Source organism: Podarcis vaucheri (assembly GCF_965113315.1).
Source record: "Podarcis vaucheri genome assembly, chromosome: 13".
Taxonomy (NCBI): Eukaryota; Metazoa; Chordata; class Lepidosauria; order Squamata; family Lacertidae; genus Podarcis; species Podarcis vaucheri.
The window spans coordinates 22,143,697-22,160,098 of NC_138751.1; the positions used below are offsets into that span (position 1 = coordinate 22,143,697).

The 16,402-nt window shown below is 45.0% G+C and overlaps 1 long non-coding RNA gene across 1 annotated transcript; it reads right to left on the reverse strand.

Annotated features, from left to right (window-relative positions):
• Positions 1 to 13,859: 13,859 nt before the first annotated feature.
• LOC309516792 lies at positions 13,860 to 16,324 on the reverse strand. The gene is made up of 2 exons (XR_014213043.1): positions 16,059 to 16,324; positions 13,860 to 15,158 (listed from the first exon to the last, which is right to left on the reverse strand). It is a non-coding gene; the product is annotated as an uncharacterized lncRNA (long non-coding RNA).
• Between the last annotated feature and the right edge of the window lie 78 nt (positions 16,325 to 16,402).

A 16,402-nucleotide genomic window follows, 5' to 3' on the forward strand; every position in this document is an offset into this window, starting at 1 on the left:
CTCAATCCCCTTTTCTTTTTTTATTTTTTTTAAAAAGATATTTATTGCAATTTTTAAACAACAAACAAACCATCAAACATATAAAATACAACAAACAGAAAGAATCAAAGCAAAATTAAACAAGAGTAAAAAGAAAGAAAGAGAATAAAGAAGGATACAAATAAAATATAGTTGTTCATAAATCAAATTTTCATAATCTTTGGACTTCCTCACATCACCCTTTCCTGCGTTCTCAGTCATATAGTTATAAGGAGCAAATTATTACCTTATTTCAATTCTTATTTTATAGTTCTCAGATATTATGTCACAAATTTTCAGTATTTTGACATGTACTAAACTGCTTAGCTTGAACATAATATTACTTCAAATTTCAACCTTTTCTTAATTATCACTTATTCAATCCCCTTTTCAAACTGTTACAGAAGATCATTACAGTAGCCGCATTTTGAGACAGCAAATTCTGCAAATTGGATTGCAACCCTAAGCACGTATACTCAGCAGAAAGTCCCACTGTGTATATTGAGACTTGCTTTCTAGTAAATGCCTTTAGGAACTGCATCCTTAAATCCCACAGTCTCTACTTGCAGGAGTACAGCTGTCAATGAAGGATTTATGCAGAGACCACAGAAGTTCCACACAGGACTTGAGTTTTGATTTAGGACAGCAAGGAAGGTGAGTAGAAAGATGGGGAGGGAAGTAGCTCTCCTGGGTACTCGGGAATTCGTGGCAGGATTGGTTGCCTTGTTCCAGACACCTTTTTGGCATAAGCAATAAAGTGCTTAAAGAGCAACACATTTGTTGTAGCAGAATCTTTCCTGGACCACAGCCCACTTCATCAGATGCATGAAGCGCAGTCTTCATTTAAGATGCATGTATAAGTGCAAAGGGTAGTGGGAGGGATGTGGGTACAGGCAGTATAAAATACACACACATACACAGAGATAACATAAGAAGAGTCTTCTGAGTATCTTTCTTCCACCACAGGAGTAACAACAGTCAGCCTCTTTTCGATGAGATATGGGGTTAAGGGTTTCTGGGACCAGAACATTATTCACCACCTCTGCGGGGGAGGAAGATAAATTTGGCAGTTTATTAGATCAGAAACATTCTACCAGTTTCCTGGGAGGAGTGGGCTGGGATTTGGCTGTTTGAAGAACAAGGAGGGGGGGGCTGTATGAGCCCCCTGGAGAGTGCAAACTATCCACCTGCCTGGGCATGACAATGAGTCATTGAAATGGACAAAGCTGAGAGATCCGGCCCTTTCAGATCTCCTGAGGTTGTTTGGGAGGGGGAGGGGAGCGAGGAGCAAGGGCAGAACAAGGTAGGGAAAGTTAGGAGGGGGATGGGAGGGAAAGTCACCACTTTTTAAACTGGGAAGAGCTCCTGCGCCTTTAACAGCAACTGCCTGCGAGACAGAAAATCAACTGGTAGAGCTTTCCCCAGTCCCTGCCAATGCAGTGGAAGGAAAACTTTCAACCAGTTGATTTTCTGCCTTGCATGCAGCTTGTTAGGTCATTGAACCTAGGGAAGCATGCACACCTAGTTTGAGATCAAGGGATTTCCCCATCCTAGGCAATCTGCTCATGGCCACTGTAGCTACATTTTTATGATCCTCCTTTGCTGCCCCCGTGGAACTCACTCCCTGAACCTTAGGGCAGCCTTCAGCAACCCATGTTTCGGGTTGCCACTCCTAATAGCCCCAGCCAGCATGTTATTAATTTCTGAAAAGTTGGACTTGCAACTTGGTCTTGGTCAGGATTCCTTGTCAGTTTGGAACAGAGGCTTTGCTCTCATACCTGGACATTCACAGTTCCTTGTCAGGCTGCTGCTGCTGCTGCTGCTGCTTCTTTGCAAAGCTCTACACTTGGAGGTGTAATAAATGGAAATCTGCCCTTATTCCCTTATGGGGTACACAAGAGCCCTTGTAGAGTCCTTTGCAGGTTCTCCATCAGTCGGAGAAAAATAACAGAGGCCAACCAGAGAATATTGAGAAGCAAAGCAGCTAGTGTGATAGGAATTTTATGGTCTTAGATATATGGTAATGTTCATAACTGCACATACATAGATCAACACAGGAAGACCATCCTGGAACCATTTTGATTCCTAAACTGACCAAAGCCTTTCTCTGCAAGGTTAACCTGGAAAAGCCTCCCCATTGTCTCAAGGATATGTCTGTTTGAATAAGGTGTGAGCCTGTGACCTAAAGGTAAAGGTAAAGGTACCCCTGCCCGTACGGGCCAGTCTTGACAGACTCTAGGGTTGTGCGCCCATCTCACTCAAGAGGCCGGGGGCCAGCGCTGTCCGGAGACACTTCCGGGTCACGTGGCCAGCGTGACATCGCTGCTCTGGTGAGCCAGAGCCGCACACAGAAACGCCGTTTACCTTCCCGCTTGTAAGCGGTCCCTATTTATCTACTTGCACCCGGGGGTGCTTTCGAACTGCTAGGTTGGCAGGTGCTGGGACCGAACAACGGGAGCACACCCCGCCGCGGGGATTCGAACCGCCGACCTTTCGATCGGCAAGCCCTAGGCGCTGAGGCTTTTACCCACAGCGCCACCCGCGTGACCTAGCCCAGGAAATAAGTATTTTACCACTACAAAAGAATGGCCAGGCTCCCCAGGCAATCCAATCAAGTAACTTGCCAGACAGGAGATAAACAAGGACAAGAGAAAAACAACATTTAAATTTCTGTGATGTAGGTGGGATGTATCTGAGGGGTGGTCTTAGGTTACACCCCTTCTGTGATGTATGCATAATGTTTTTGGGGGTGGTCTTGATCTAGAGAATGGGAATTTCAAAAGTCTTTATAAGGCCTTGCACACCATTGTTCTGGGTCCTCTTCCTCTCCTGCGTGTGAGGGGAGTACCCTGTTGCAACAGATCAATAAAGATCAAGCTTACTAGCTGCTTTGCTTCTCAATATTCTCTGGTTGGCCTCTGTTATTTTCTCCTACCAATAGGGAACCTATGTAAGGACTCTATATGGGCTCTTGGATACCCCATAAGGGGAAAGGGCATATTTTTTATTTACAACACTAGTAAGACTGATCTTTATTGAACTGTTGTAACAGGGTGCTCCCCTCACACGCAGGAAAGGAGGAAGACCCAGAACCAAGGTGTGTCCACCCTTATATAGACATTTTAAATTGCCCACCCTGGAATTCAAGACCACCCCCAGAAACATCATACATACATCACAGAAGGGGCGTAGCTCAAGACCACCCCCCAGACACATCATACCTCAGTCAAAAGAAATCTGAGTGCGTTGATTATCTCCTGTCTGGCAGGTTACCTGTTAATGCTTACTTGATTGGATTGCCTGGGGAGCCTGGCCAGTCTTTTGTAATGATAAAAACTTACCGGTAATTCCTTAGCCAGATCACAGGCTCACACCCTATTCATATCTTAAATGTGCCCTTAAGACAGGATTTGAGAGGAAAGATACAATGGGGAGGTTTCCCACTTTGACCCTGCAGAGAAATATTTGAGGTCAATTCATTCAGGACTTTTTTTTCTGTGGGGTTTCAGACATGTGGTTTATATATTTATGTATGTGTTTGCTTGGTACATTTATGAACATTTATTACATATCTAAGACCTTAACATTCTTATAACAGAGGCACTTACAGGACCACCTAGGTGTGTAGAAGTAACCCTAATTTTGGGTTACAGACTCCATTAACCCAGAAATAGTGCTTCAGGATAAGAACTTTGCTCTAGGATGAGAACAGAAATAGTGCTCCGGCGGCGCAGCGGCAGCAGGAGGCCCCATTAGCTAAAGTGGTGCTTCAGGTTAAGAACAGTTTCAGGTTAAGTATGGACCTCCGGAATGAATTAAATACTTAACCCAAGGTACCACTGTATTTGTCTTGGTTAAATATATATTGATTGATGGTTGTTTTTTGCAAGGAAATTCTACAAGATGTTTTTATAACCTTTCGTCTTATGGAGGGTTTTTATTGCTCATTTTATTGTTTTTGTATCCTTTTGTGTAAACATCACTTCCAAAGCCCGGGCTGATGTGTAAATAAACAAAGAAGTGTGTGCTGAGGTGAACTCAGGCGTCCGCAGAAATTAATGCAATATTGGCATTTGATGTTCAGTATGGTTTTTGTTCTGAGCTGAGTTCCTCTTTCTAGGATTCCCCCGGGTTACAAAATTAACCAGAAACAGAAAACTACAACACCAGGCAAAGGGAAGGACACTACAACCATTGTCCCTAATATGCTCTTTTTTTAAAAAAAAGCCTGCATGGATTTTATTATTCTTATTAAATGTGGGAAGCATTTAAAAGTGTATCTCCCATCTGATACCAACCCTATTATTAACGCAGAGGGAGGAGGCTGCCTCAGGCAGCTGATTTTGAGGTTCATGAAAGAGCAGTCACTAAATTTATTATTATTGTATATTTATTTCCCAGGAGAGGTATTTGTGGAATTTTCTAAGGTGCCAAAATGGCACAGCCTGGGGTGTTAATAGTATACACCTTGAATTGAGGAAGGGGATACCATTTGCTATGGAGGAAAATGGGCCTTGTATATAGGGAAGCCCCAGGTTCAAATACCTGGTATTTCTACTCAGAGAGGTACACTTAATTAATTTTATACTGTGGACTTAATGGTCTTAGCGAAGGCTCTTTAGATAGTAGTGTAGTTTTACTCCAGTTACTTCAAGTGTGTCTCACAGGGGCCTCCCTTCTTTGATGGTAATGGCCCATTTCACATGCCACAGTAAACTGTAGTTAATGGTTTACCCTAAACACAAAGGTGGCTCCTGGTTCACTCCTTCCCTACTGCAAGCAAGGACAACGATCCAAGATTACTGGCTTTGAGTTACATCCGAATTGGGAATAGTGGTTTGTTTTGCTCAAACAAACCATGATAGATAAGCCAAGAGCAATCCTATACATCACATTGGGGCTTGTTTGGAATGGAAGAAACCACAATCCCCAGTTCAGAAACAGAGCTAAGCCAGTGATTGATTGCTCCTGCCTGAGCTAGGTGTAGATCGAAAGGAGAGTGTGTTCACAGTTAGCCATTGACTACGGTTTACCTTATGTGTGAATGTAGTCTTATTAGCTTATAACACTCAGCCAAACCATGCCTGCACATAAATGAGCAAGCATGAATGAGCAAGAACAAACCTTGGCTACAGCTCATGGATTGTTTGGAGCGAGACAAACCATGAGCCAAGGTTTGCACATAGAGTGGTACCTTGGCTCTCAAATACCTCGGTGCTCAAACAACTTGGAACCCAAACACTGCAAACCCGGAAGTAAGTGTTCTGGTTTGCGAACATTTTTCGGAAGCTGAACATGCTCCATTTTGAGTTTTGAGTGTTACGCTGAGGTCAGTCTGTTTTTCCTATTTATTTTGCGTTTTTGTTTTTGTGGCTCTTTTTGTTTTGTTTTTGATTGATGGATTGTGTGACTGCAGCACATCATTTATTGCTTTCATTTTATGGCTCAGTAGTCTCGTTAGACAGTAAAATTCATGTTAAATTGCTGTTTTAGGGGTTGTTTTTAAAAGTTTGGAACACTTTCTATGGGAAAGCATGCCTTGGTTTTGGAACACTTTGGTTTCGGAACGGATTTCCTGAATGGATTAAGTTTGAGAACCAAGGTACCACTGTCATGGTAAACCAAAACCATAGCTTAGCTCCAAGTAGTATAGGAGCAACAGGAGCAGGGGAGGAGCGAAGTGGCAGCGTTTTTTGCTCTGTCCCTGTTCACACTAAATCGTGCTTTGGCTTAGTGTTGTGTGTGGGCCACACCATTGTGTAAATATTTCACTTCAAAATGTGCTCAACCAGATTTCAAGTAGCAGAACAGGGGAAAACGTGGAGCCCCTTCAACCAGGGCAGATATGATTGAATTACCGTATTTTTCGCTCTATAGGGCGTACCAGACCATAGGATGCACCGGACCATAGGAGGGGGAGAACAGGGGGAAAAATTCTCCCCCTCTCTGCTCAGCGCCCCTTCAGCGAAGCAGCAGGAGAAACGGAGCCCCTTCCATTTCTCCTCCCACTTCACTGAAGGGGCGCTGCGCAGAGAGGGAAAACTGTGCAGCGCCTCTCCAGCGAAGCGAAGCCTGGAGAGCAAGAGGGATCGGTGTGCACTGACCCCTCTCGCTCTCCAGGCTTCAGGCGGCTATCCGCAAGCCCCCGGAGCGCAGCGGGAGTTCCCACTGCACTCCGGGGGCTTCAGGCGGCTTCAGCGAAAGCAACGCGAAGCCTCCGGAGCACGGGGGGAGCTCTCCCTCTGTGCTTCGGAGGCTTCGTGTTGCTATCGCTGAAGCCAAGGAGCCTGCATTCGCTCCATAAGACGCACACACATTTCGCCTTTTTAAAGGGGAAAAAGTTTGTCTTATATAGTGAAAAATACGGTAAATGGAAAATTTCATGTGTTTGCTGCCTCTGTTTGTATCTGATATATGAAACACACCATGGTTTGTTGATTTGGGCTCTCACACTCCCCTCCATATATGACAGTTAAAGCTTCTGCAGTTCTTTGTGACATTCCAACTCAGCAAACTGTATTTAGCAAGCCAGGGTATCAAACCAAGATTGGATATTAAATCTGGAGTATCAAATTCAGGATCCTGGCGTGTGCAAGCCATGCTTTGTGCTAGCCTGTGCTCATGATGACGAACCGCTGTTTGATATGACATCTGAACAGGGGCGGTTTTTAAAACTGTTGTTATGGTTAGCCAAAAATCTACTATCATATTAAACAGCTGACACATTTTCACTTTGTGTGCGGATGTTTCTCAAATCTAGTTAAAATCCTGACATCAGCACCTGGCATACTATAGCAAATGCCATGCTCTACAAACTCTGGAGAGCCCGTGGCTACTGATGCCAACTTCCTTTTCAAATAACATACAATGAAGTGTTTCCTTTAAAAAACATTTTAGGGCTCAGAACTCTGAAGCAAAGCACTAGCTGAGGTGACTGCAGCTGCTGCTATCTTCTTTTCCCCTGGAATGCTTCTGGGTTCCATGCTCCAAGGCATTCTGGGAAAATTAAGCTGATAGTAGCTGCTATGACTATGGGACACGGGTGGCGCTGTGGGTTAAACCACAGAGCCTAGGACTTGCCGATCAGAAGGTCGGCGGTTCAAATCCCCGCGACAGGGTGAGCTCCCATTGCTCGGTCCCTGCTCCTGCCAACCTAGCAGTTCGAAAGCATGTCAAAGTGCAAGTAGATAAATAGGTACTGCTCCGGTGGGAAGGTAAACGGTGTTTCCGTGCGCTGCTCTGGCCACATGACCCGGAAGCTGTACGCCGGCTCCCTCGGCCAATAAAGCAAGATGAGCGCCACAACCCCAGAGTTGGTCACGACTGGACCTAATGGTCAGGGGTCCCTTTACCTTTACCTTTAGCTGCTATGACTACATTGCTTGGCAGTTCTCTTCAGAGTGTTGGCTGTCTGCTGCTGCCTGCCCCTCCTGGGATATAGCTCAGTGGCAAAGCATCCGCCTTGCATGCTAGTGGTCTCTGGCTCAATCCCCACCATCTCCAGGTAGGGCTGGGAAAATCTCCCCCACTCTAATCCTGGAGAGCTGATGCCAGTCACTGAGTTCGATGGACCAATGGTCTGATTTGGTATAAGGCAACTTTCTATATTCCCAGATCCACTTCTTTCTCCTCCTTTTCCCCCTTTTGCATAATATCTCTAAAGGCTGCAAACCATTATTTTAAACCGTAAACTGGTGCTTTGGTAGAAAGCCAAGGCCAGTTATGGGAAAAGAAAGTACAGTAGCCTCCTGAGAGCTGTTCCCTGTGTGATAAGAATTGGTGCCTGGCTTAGATTGTGCAGGAAATCTACTTTTATTGCCTCTGCCACTTGTCTGCACTGGACTTTTAGTTCTGACAACAGGCCAGAATAGAAACCATTTGGGTCTGTTCCTGGGCCTTTAGTGCAAGAGGGAGGCACCCACAGGTTAGGAAAAATCCTGAAGTTTGTAAACATACAAAAAACAAACAAACCCAAAACACTTTTTTTGGGGGGGGGGGGTTACTTACTGCAGTGGGGAAGGAATACCGTAATGGTCCAATCAGGACTGAACATGCTTGGTGACCAAAGAATGTTGACTGACTGCTGGAGGAAAATATCAGAGAACCAGTGGTGTGTGTGTGTGTGACCGCAGTCCTGAACAGGAGCACTCTAACACTGCAACACTTTGTTGTAGCTCCCACTTACTCCCTCCATGTCTGATGCTCAGGTCTGAGTGGTGATGTTTATCAGGCCAAACTAGTACCATCCATGCACACAAGTGGGAGGTAGCAGCATGTTCAGGGAAATCCCAAGGTTTGCAAAACTAAAATAAACTCTTTTGGGGGGGGGGCTAACTGGGGCTGATGGCAATTGGAGTCCAACAGAGTCTGGAGAGTCACAGCTTCTTCAACCTTTTGCTAATTGCTATAGACCAAGAGTGAGGAGGCTGTGCGCCCCCCCAATATTGTTGGACTTGTAATAATAAAATTTAAGGTCTTATATATATAATAAATGTTCATAAATGTACCAACCAAGCACGTACATAGATCAGGAAGACAGACCTGAAACCATTTTGACTCCCAAACTGACCAAATGTTTTCTCTGCGTGGGTGGGTGGGTCAGGGAGCCTTCCCATTGTCTCAGGAATTGGGAAATCACCATCTCAAAGGGTGACAGACTACCAGGAAAGGCAATCAGATAAGGCATTATCAGATAACCTGGCAAACAGGAAAAACGATAACATTCAAATTTCTGTTGTAGACCACCTTTTCTGTGATGTAGGTATGATGTTTGTGGGGGGTGGTCTTGGGTTACACCCCTTCTGTGATGTATGCATGATGTATGGAGGGGTGGTCTTGAGCTCCAGGGCAGGGAATTTAAAATGTCTATATGAGGCCTTGTGCACCATTGTTCGAGGTCCTCCTCCTTTCCTGCATGTGAGGGGAGCACCCTGTTGCAACAGATCAATAAAGATCAGGCTTACTAGCTGCTTTGCTTCTCAATATTCTCTGGTTGGCCTCTGCTATTTTCTCCTACCAATAGGGAACCCATGTAAGGACTCTATACGGGCTCTTGGATACCCCATAAGGGAAAAGGGGCAGATTTTGTTTACAACAGACTCCAACTCCCATCAGCTCCAGACAGTCCACCAAAGGTCAGGGTTGATGGGAATTGTGGTCCGGCAACATCTGCAGGGCCAGCAAATATCTGGAAGGTCACACCTTCAGCACCTCTGCTCAACATGTTAGCAATGAACCACCGGAAGGCAAAAGTAGGGACACACGCATAGCAGACACAGATTTTCCAGAAACCAAGATTGCTTTTGATAAATAGGAGCAGAGCACATGCTTCACTTTGTGAGTGAGTCCTGTTACGTCACAGTCCTTGCCTCTAGGGGTGAGAGACAGTTGTTCCAGGATGTTGTTTTGAAAAACCTAGAGCCAAACCCCCAGCTGGGCTGAATTGTCAGCAACTCAGAGCTGAATATGAGTCAGTTATTTGGAGCCAAGTCAAACCTGAGTATCAAGGAACTAGTTTATATAGGATGACATGTTCCTTTATACAACCAGCACACACAAACCCAGGTCACTGTGGAAGTCCAAGTGGGCTGTGTGCCATCGTGCTCTGTGTGCGAGAGAAGCTGAGGATGAGGGAACCTGAGGGAACCTTTCAATGAGGAAAGGCGAGATGGTTGCCTCAGGTGCAAGATTCTGGGAGCCATTAAGAGTGGCAGAATGGGAGACAGATGGTACTTGATCCACATGAAGCAGCCACGGAAGCCTGCCATTTTGAACAGAGGAGCCGTTGTTAGGGAGGCATTGCTCTTTCATGCTATTTTTTTTGTTCATCAATATGGCTCCCAAGTTGGTTCCCCCCTCCTGCCTCTGGGCGCCAGGTGCAAAACACTCATAAAAATGCATCTGGAACCTTGTAAATGTTGCGCACATGTTGAAATGGTGCAAAGCTTACTGGATGGCCTTGGGTCGTTCACTATCTCTCATATTCACCCCCCCCCCCCGCATAGGCGTCTTTGGAAGATAATGCATGTAGACCAAGTATGCCACTGTAGCACTCTGGAGGAAGCACAGAATCAGAATAAATAATAGACGTGTCCCTGGCATGATTTTTAAAAAAATAACTATTAAATTTGATATCCTTCCCTTTTGTAGAGGAACATGCAGTGGCATTCATGAACATTTTTCCATTCTAGCCTTATAAGAAACCTGCCAGGTAAGCTTGGCTGAAAAAAAGATAACCCCTGAGATCACCCAGCGAATTTCATGGCTAAGTGGGGAATGTCCTAGTACAACACTCTTATCCAGGCTACCTCAAACTCAGCCCTCCAGATGTTTTTGGCCTACAACTCCCAAGATCCCTGGCTAGCAGGACCAGTGGTCATGGATGATAAGAATTGTAGTCTCAAAAACATCTGGAGGGCCGAGTTTGAGGAAGCCTGCTCTTATCAATACACTCACTGGCTCCCAGGGCTGGTGCCAAGCTTGAATGGACCGCCTGTGGCACTGAGGGGTGCCCTGGGGGTGCCCTGGGTTCCTACCGCCATACCCCTGGCATTGCCAGTGGTTTTTGTAGCCACTTGGTACAACAGCTGCCTGCCACCCTCTTCCCTTTGGGTGGGGTTACATGGCAAGGTTGCAATGGGATGGAAACTGAGCAGCTGATTGACTCTGGGAAACTGCCATACTTAATCTCCCACCATTCAATGCCTGGGCTGCAACATTAGATGCTGAGCAATGTATTGCAGGAGATAAAACATGGTGGAAGCCCTACACTGACCAATGCAACCCCTTCAGATGTCAAGCAGATAAAGAATTACACAACTTTTAGAAGACATCTGAAGGCAGCCCTGTATCGGAAGGTTTTTTAACACTTGATGTTTGTATTATGTATATGCTGTAAGCCACCCAGAGTGGCCGGGGAAACCCAGCTGGATAGATAGGGTAGAAATAATATTTATTTTTATTTTTATTCAGGCTAGACTTGTCCAAGCTGTGGCAAGGGCCCAGCCCCAGTAGGCCTGAGTTTGCTGAGTGCTGACGTATATATTCACCCAGTCTGCTCCCTCAGTTATTTCAGGATCCACCTGTCGGGAAGATGGTTGTGTGTGTGTGTGGCTTAGGAGGCCTCTGCTCACTTTTCCGCTGGAGTCATTATCTTGGAATCTGCCTCCAGGAACTGCTTGTTCCTTGGCTTTGATCCCACAAATAACACAGGAGCATAGCTTTGTGTTTGCCTGGCAGCACTGATGGGCGGAGTGCTTTTGGAGCCCATGGCTACAATTGCCTCTGTTCCCCATTCCCCTCCTGAATTCGTGGAGGGATCTTCCCTGGGGATTTGCTTGCCCGTGTGAGCTCCTTAATTATGTCCAAGGTGTCCTTCTTACAACCTGCCCAGTGGGAAGGAGTTCTTGCTGCCTCCCCTCCTCTGCCCTTCCGTCTCTTCCTGCACATCGAAACTCAGAGTTCTGCGTAAGCAGGTGCCGCTGTTCTCAGTCAGTGTTCCAGAGAACAATGGGATGGTGACCTCTTTTTAATGGTTCTGCTTTTGGGTGAAGAAAGTGGATGGAGATATTTTTCTCTTTCCCTCCTCTCTCTTGACACTAATACATGGGTTCATTAGTTAATGGGAATAGCAGCAACAGCTAGAAGGGTTGCTTATCTACATTAGTCTGCCACAGTGAAGCGCCTTGTGACACCTTCAAGTCAACCCATTTTATTGTGGCATGAGGATTATGGCGCACTTCGTTGGCTTAAACACAAAAAGAGACTGCCGTAAAATTTGCACATGCTAATAGATGCACGTTTGGAAAGAATGATTATGATTTAGATAGAAATTTAATTTTGGGTATCAAACGGCAGGACAGAATTCCAGACAAATATGTGCTCTCCTAAGCGCACATTCCCAGCGTGTTGGCATTCCTGTCTCAGCAATGTCTACGCTGGCTTGGTCATATCCACAGAATGGAAGGTGGCAGGATCCCCAAGGACGTGCTCTATGGGGAGCTGGCTTCTGGCACCCGGCCTGTTGGCAGACCAACTCTGAGTTCCAAAGATGTCTGCAAACATGACATGAAGGCTGGCAAACCCACTGTGGCATCACTTCGGAACTTGTAGCATAGTTGTATAGCTCCATGATCTTGCTCTGGAGCAACCTAATGCTTAGCGAGGAATATAAACTATATGTCTGTCATGTGAGATGGCGGGGAACCTGTAGCCCTCCAGATATTTCTGGACTCCAAATCCCACCAATGGTCCCAATCCCAATGGGCAGGGATTATGAGAGTTATAGTTCAGCAAGTGCCACAGGTTTCCACCCCATTGTGTGCTATTAATGTGTGTGCTTTTTATCCGAGATGGCCACACAGTTTAAAGGATTTCAGGCCCACGTAATATTGGTAGTGATAGAGTTGATATTCCCTTCTGTGGCTGCATATGCACAATGCACTTAACACACATGACTTCCCCCAAAATACCAGGAAATGTAGTTTAAAGGTCCTGGGAATTGCAGTTCTGAGGGAGTGAACTACAGGTCCCAGGATTCTTTGAGGGGAGGTGATGTGCTTTAAATGTAGAGTGTGTATGCAGCCTGTGTTGCTTTATAATTTTGAGTCTGAGTGTGAGGTAAAAAAGAATTCATCTTTTGTCGTTTACTGTCACTACATTGTGCAATAGCCTCTGACTATAAATTCTTAAAGTCTGGCTGGTTTCTGCCTGAGAAAACATAGCGAGTCTTGCATTTTATGCCTCTGGAGGTTTAAGACCAACAGTGCCCAGTCTCCATGTTGTGGACAGTGAAGTGGCGACAGTCTTCCAACCGTAATTCCATTTCTGCGCAAACAGGAGTAACAGGAATACCTTCTGATTCTTAGCAGTGGTTCAGGCAGGAGGCAGGATGTGTTATTGTGGGTTGCGAAGCTATAGCTCCTTCCTGTGGTCATGACAGGAAAAGAGACGGGAGAGAGTTAAGCAGGGCATGAGAAGCTACGCAATACATATTTACGTCAACAGTATCAATAGGGCACACATACCTCGAAGAGGTGGTGCCAAAGATTTGGGCTTCTTTTTTGTAGGATCGGTGGCTGTGTCCACACAAACAATGGCAAGGCATTTTTACAAGGGCTGTTCAAACTTCAAGAGCTACTTGATTTGAGAGCTTCACTCCTGTACTCTTCACCCACATTTTAATGAAAAGCATCACATTCCCCACATTCCTCATTGTAGGGCAGGGCGTGTTTAGTGATATGGTACAGGGCTACCCACCGTTCCCCAGATTCTCTTGCAAGCTCTTTCTCAATAAAGCAAAACCAACAGACACCAGTTGTGTGACTTCCTTGCAAGAAAACACTTTAACAACAACAAAAAGAGCTGCACAATTGAGGTATTCCAGTTTTTCTGTGCAATAGCATCTCTGCTCCAAACTCAACAAACCCCACAGTATTACGCACAAGCTAAAGAAAAATACAGGTGTGAGAATTGGCAAAAGAATTAATATATAGTAAGACAAAAGTACAGTAATCTCCAAAATGTACAAACTCCTACTTGAATGGGAGGTTAAAGACGAGGAAGTCAAAGAAGTCAGGACTAAGTGGGCAATTGATTTGGGGGGGAAATATACCAATGTCAGCATAGGAAAGACTATAGAATACAGATTGGAAATTCACAGCCTGTTATACACTTAGGGAAAATCATATGAAAAGTTCTACAGGTGGTATATAACTCCCAGCAAGTTAGCAAAGATGTACAGAACATGCTCAAATACATGCTGGAGGTGTAAACAAGCTGAAGGGACAATGATTCATATGTGGTGGGGCTGCAATAAAATTAAAAAATTCTGGGATATGATATACAAGGAAATAAATTTTTCTTCAAACAAACTTTTACAAAAGAACTAGAAGCCTTCCTCTCAGGGATATTGGGACCACAGTTTTCAAAGGAAAAAGGAAGAATATTCTTATAAACTGCAACAGCAGTGAGAATGTTTGATGTTTGAGTGAACATGCACAGAATCAGACTAACAGAGTAAAATATGAATGGACAAGGCTGAGTCTTTATGGAACATTAAAAGCAACAAATCCCATAGCCGTGCAAATGAAACTTTTGCTTGTGATACCAGCTGAGATTCCATTACGACAATTTCCCACAGAAATTAGTTGCTAGGCTTGGAAAACTGACGTTATTCCTTCTCTTGTTTAGCTTCTTAGATATCTGAAAGCTTCTGTCATCGTCTTAATCATCTCTTCCTTGGCCAAATATGGCCAGTGGCTCCAGCTTTTCCTCATGCACCATGCATTCCAAACTCTTGATCTGCTCAGGTATATGGCAAGAACGGATGTGAAAGGTTTACTAGACATTTTGCAATGAGGAAGGCTGCCGTGCTTTCGTATTTGTAGCCCTGTGCTCCAGAATTGAGTTCATTAGGTTATTACAGAGACTCTAGATAATGTTACATCAATATTCTTACATTCTAATATTCCCATTTGCCCTTCTGTCTTTTCAAGGCTTCTTTTCTTGGAGGTTCTTCTAACTTGGAATGCAACTGCAGTGTCACCTATTCATGTGGGGATTGGCAACACGGCTATCAACTCACTTGTTGGAGGACTGGCCTGTGGGGCAGTTGGTGATGTGGCTGGTGAAGCCTACCTTTCTGCATTGCTTGCCCTGCATTTCCTGGCAACAGTGCCACAATTGCCAGCTCTGGCCAATTTCAAAAAAATTAAATGTTTGAAGATCAGCAGTCCAGGGTAGAGATGAATAATATACTGGCAGGTATACATAAAATCACAATATAAAATCACAAAAGACATAATAAAAATAGAAACAACCCAATATTCCCCACCCTAATATATTTTAAAAGGTCGTTGGATGTCAAAGGCCTAGTTAAAGAGGGACGTCTAAAGCCCTTAAAGGTGTATAATGAAGGCGGCAGGTGAACCTCCCTGAGGAGAGCATTCCACTCATCAGGAGCCATGGCAGAAAAGGCTCATTCTTGTGTTGTCACCCTCATGGAGGAGGCATGTGAAGAAAGACCCTGATCTCAGGGTCCGGGTCAGTTAATATGGGGAAGGGTGGTCCTTGAGGTCTTGCAGTCCTGAGCTGTTTAAAGCTTTCTAGGTCAAACCACGTGGAAACCGCCTCAGGAACAACTGCGTCAAGATGAACAGTAGAAACAAAAATAAGTTAATAAAGTTTGGGTGGGTCGGTGGGAGGTTGTAACTCAGCTGCGGTCTCATTTGGCTGGGCCGTTTCTGGTGACCCTTGCAAGCTCCTGGGCTGGAAGTTCCCATGTATGGCTTAGGGCAGGCTTCCTCAACCTTGGCCCTCCAGATGTTTTGAGACTACAATTCCCATCACCCCTCACCACTGGTCCTGCTAGCTAGGGATCATGGGAGTTGTAGGCCCAAAACATCTGGAGGGCCGAGGTTGAGGAAGCCTGGCTTAGGGCAGTGGTGGCCAAACTTGGCCCTCCAGCTGTTTTTGGACTACAACTCCCATCATCCCTAGCTGACAGGACCAGTGGTCAGGGATGATGGGAATTGTAGTCCCAAAACAGCTGGAGGAACAAGTTTTGCTACCACTGGCTTAGGGCTATTCTGAGAGCTATGAAAGGTGGAGGGCTGGGTGGTTAACCCCTAGGCAACCAATACGAATATTCAGTTCAGGGCCGGATTTAGGTTTGATGAGCCCCTAAGCTACTGAAGGTAATGGGGTCCTTTATTTGTCCAACTGTCCTTTGTCAACAACAAATTGTTGCTGTTTTTTGTGTTGAATATATACTATATGGTAATTTATAATTTATGGACCTAATAGGTATGTAGGTTTTATTTTATTTGTTTTTTATCTTCTATTTTGGAAATGTACATCCTTTTTTTCTCCCTTTATTTTTTTTTGGGTGCCCCCAAAAGAGTGGGGCCCTAAACTATAGCTTGTTTAGCTTATATGCAAATCTGGCAGTGATTTAATTGGTAAAAACTACATTTCCCAGAAGGTTTAGGGTCCGTATTCAGTGCATTCTGGGTAATGCATTGATGATGAGATATTGCTACTTTAACTTCCCCTAAAATCCACCGTCTGCAGCGCAACGGAAGATACACTCCACTCCCAGCCAAACTTTCCCTTTGGGCTTTATGGAAAGTCCCTCTAGGAATAAAATTCCCCGTTCTTTCCTCTGTGAGGGGAAACGGGAAAGAAAATGCAGCAACATCAGCTCGCAATTCATTCTGGAAGTTGTTGTCTCGCTTGTAGGAGAAGTGTGTGCGAGTGCTATGGTGCAATGGGAACAGCTGAACTACAGTTCCCGGCATGCTTCGAAGGCACGCAACATTTTGCGTCGCGATAGACGCAACGCGGTTTTTCCAAATGAAATCTCGCGAGATTTGGCTTTCTACTC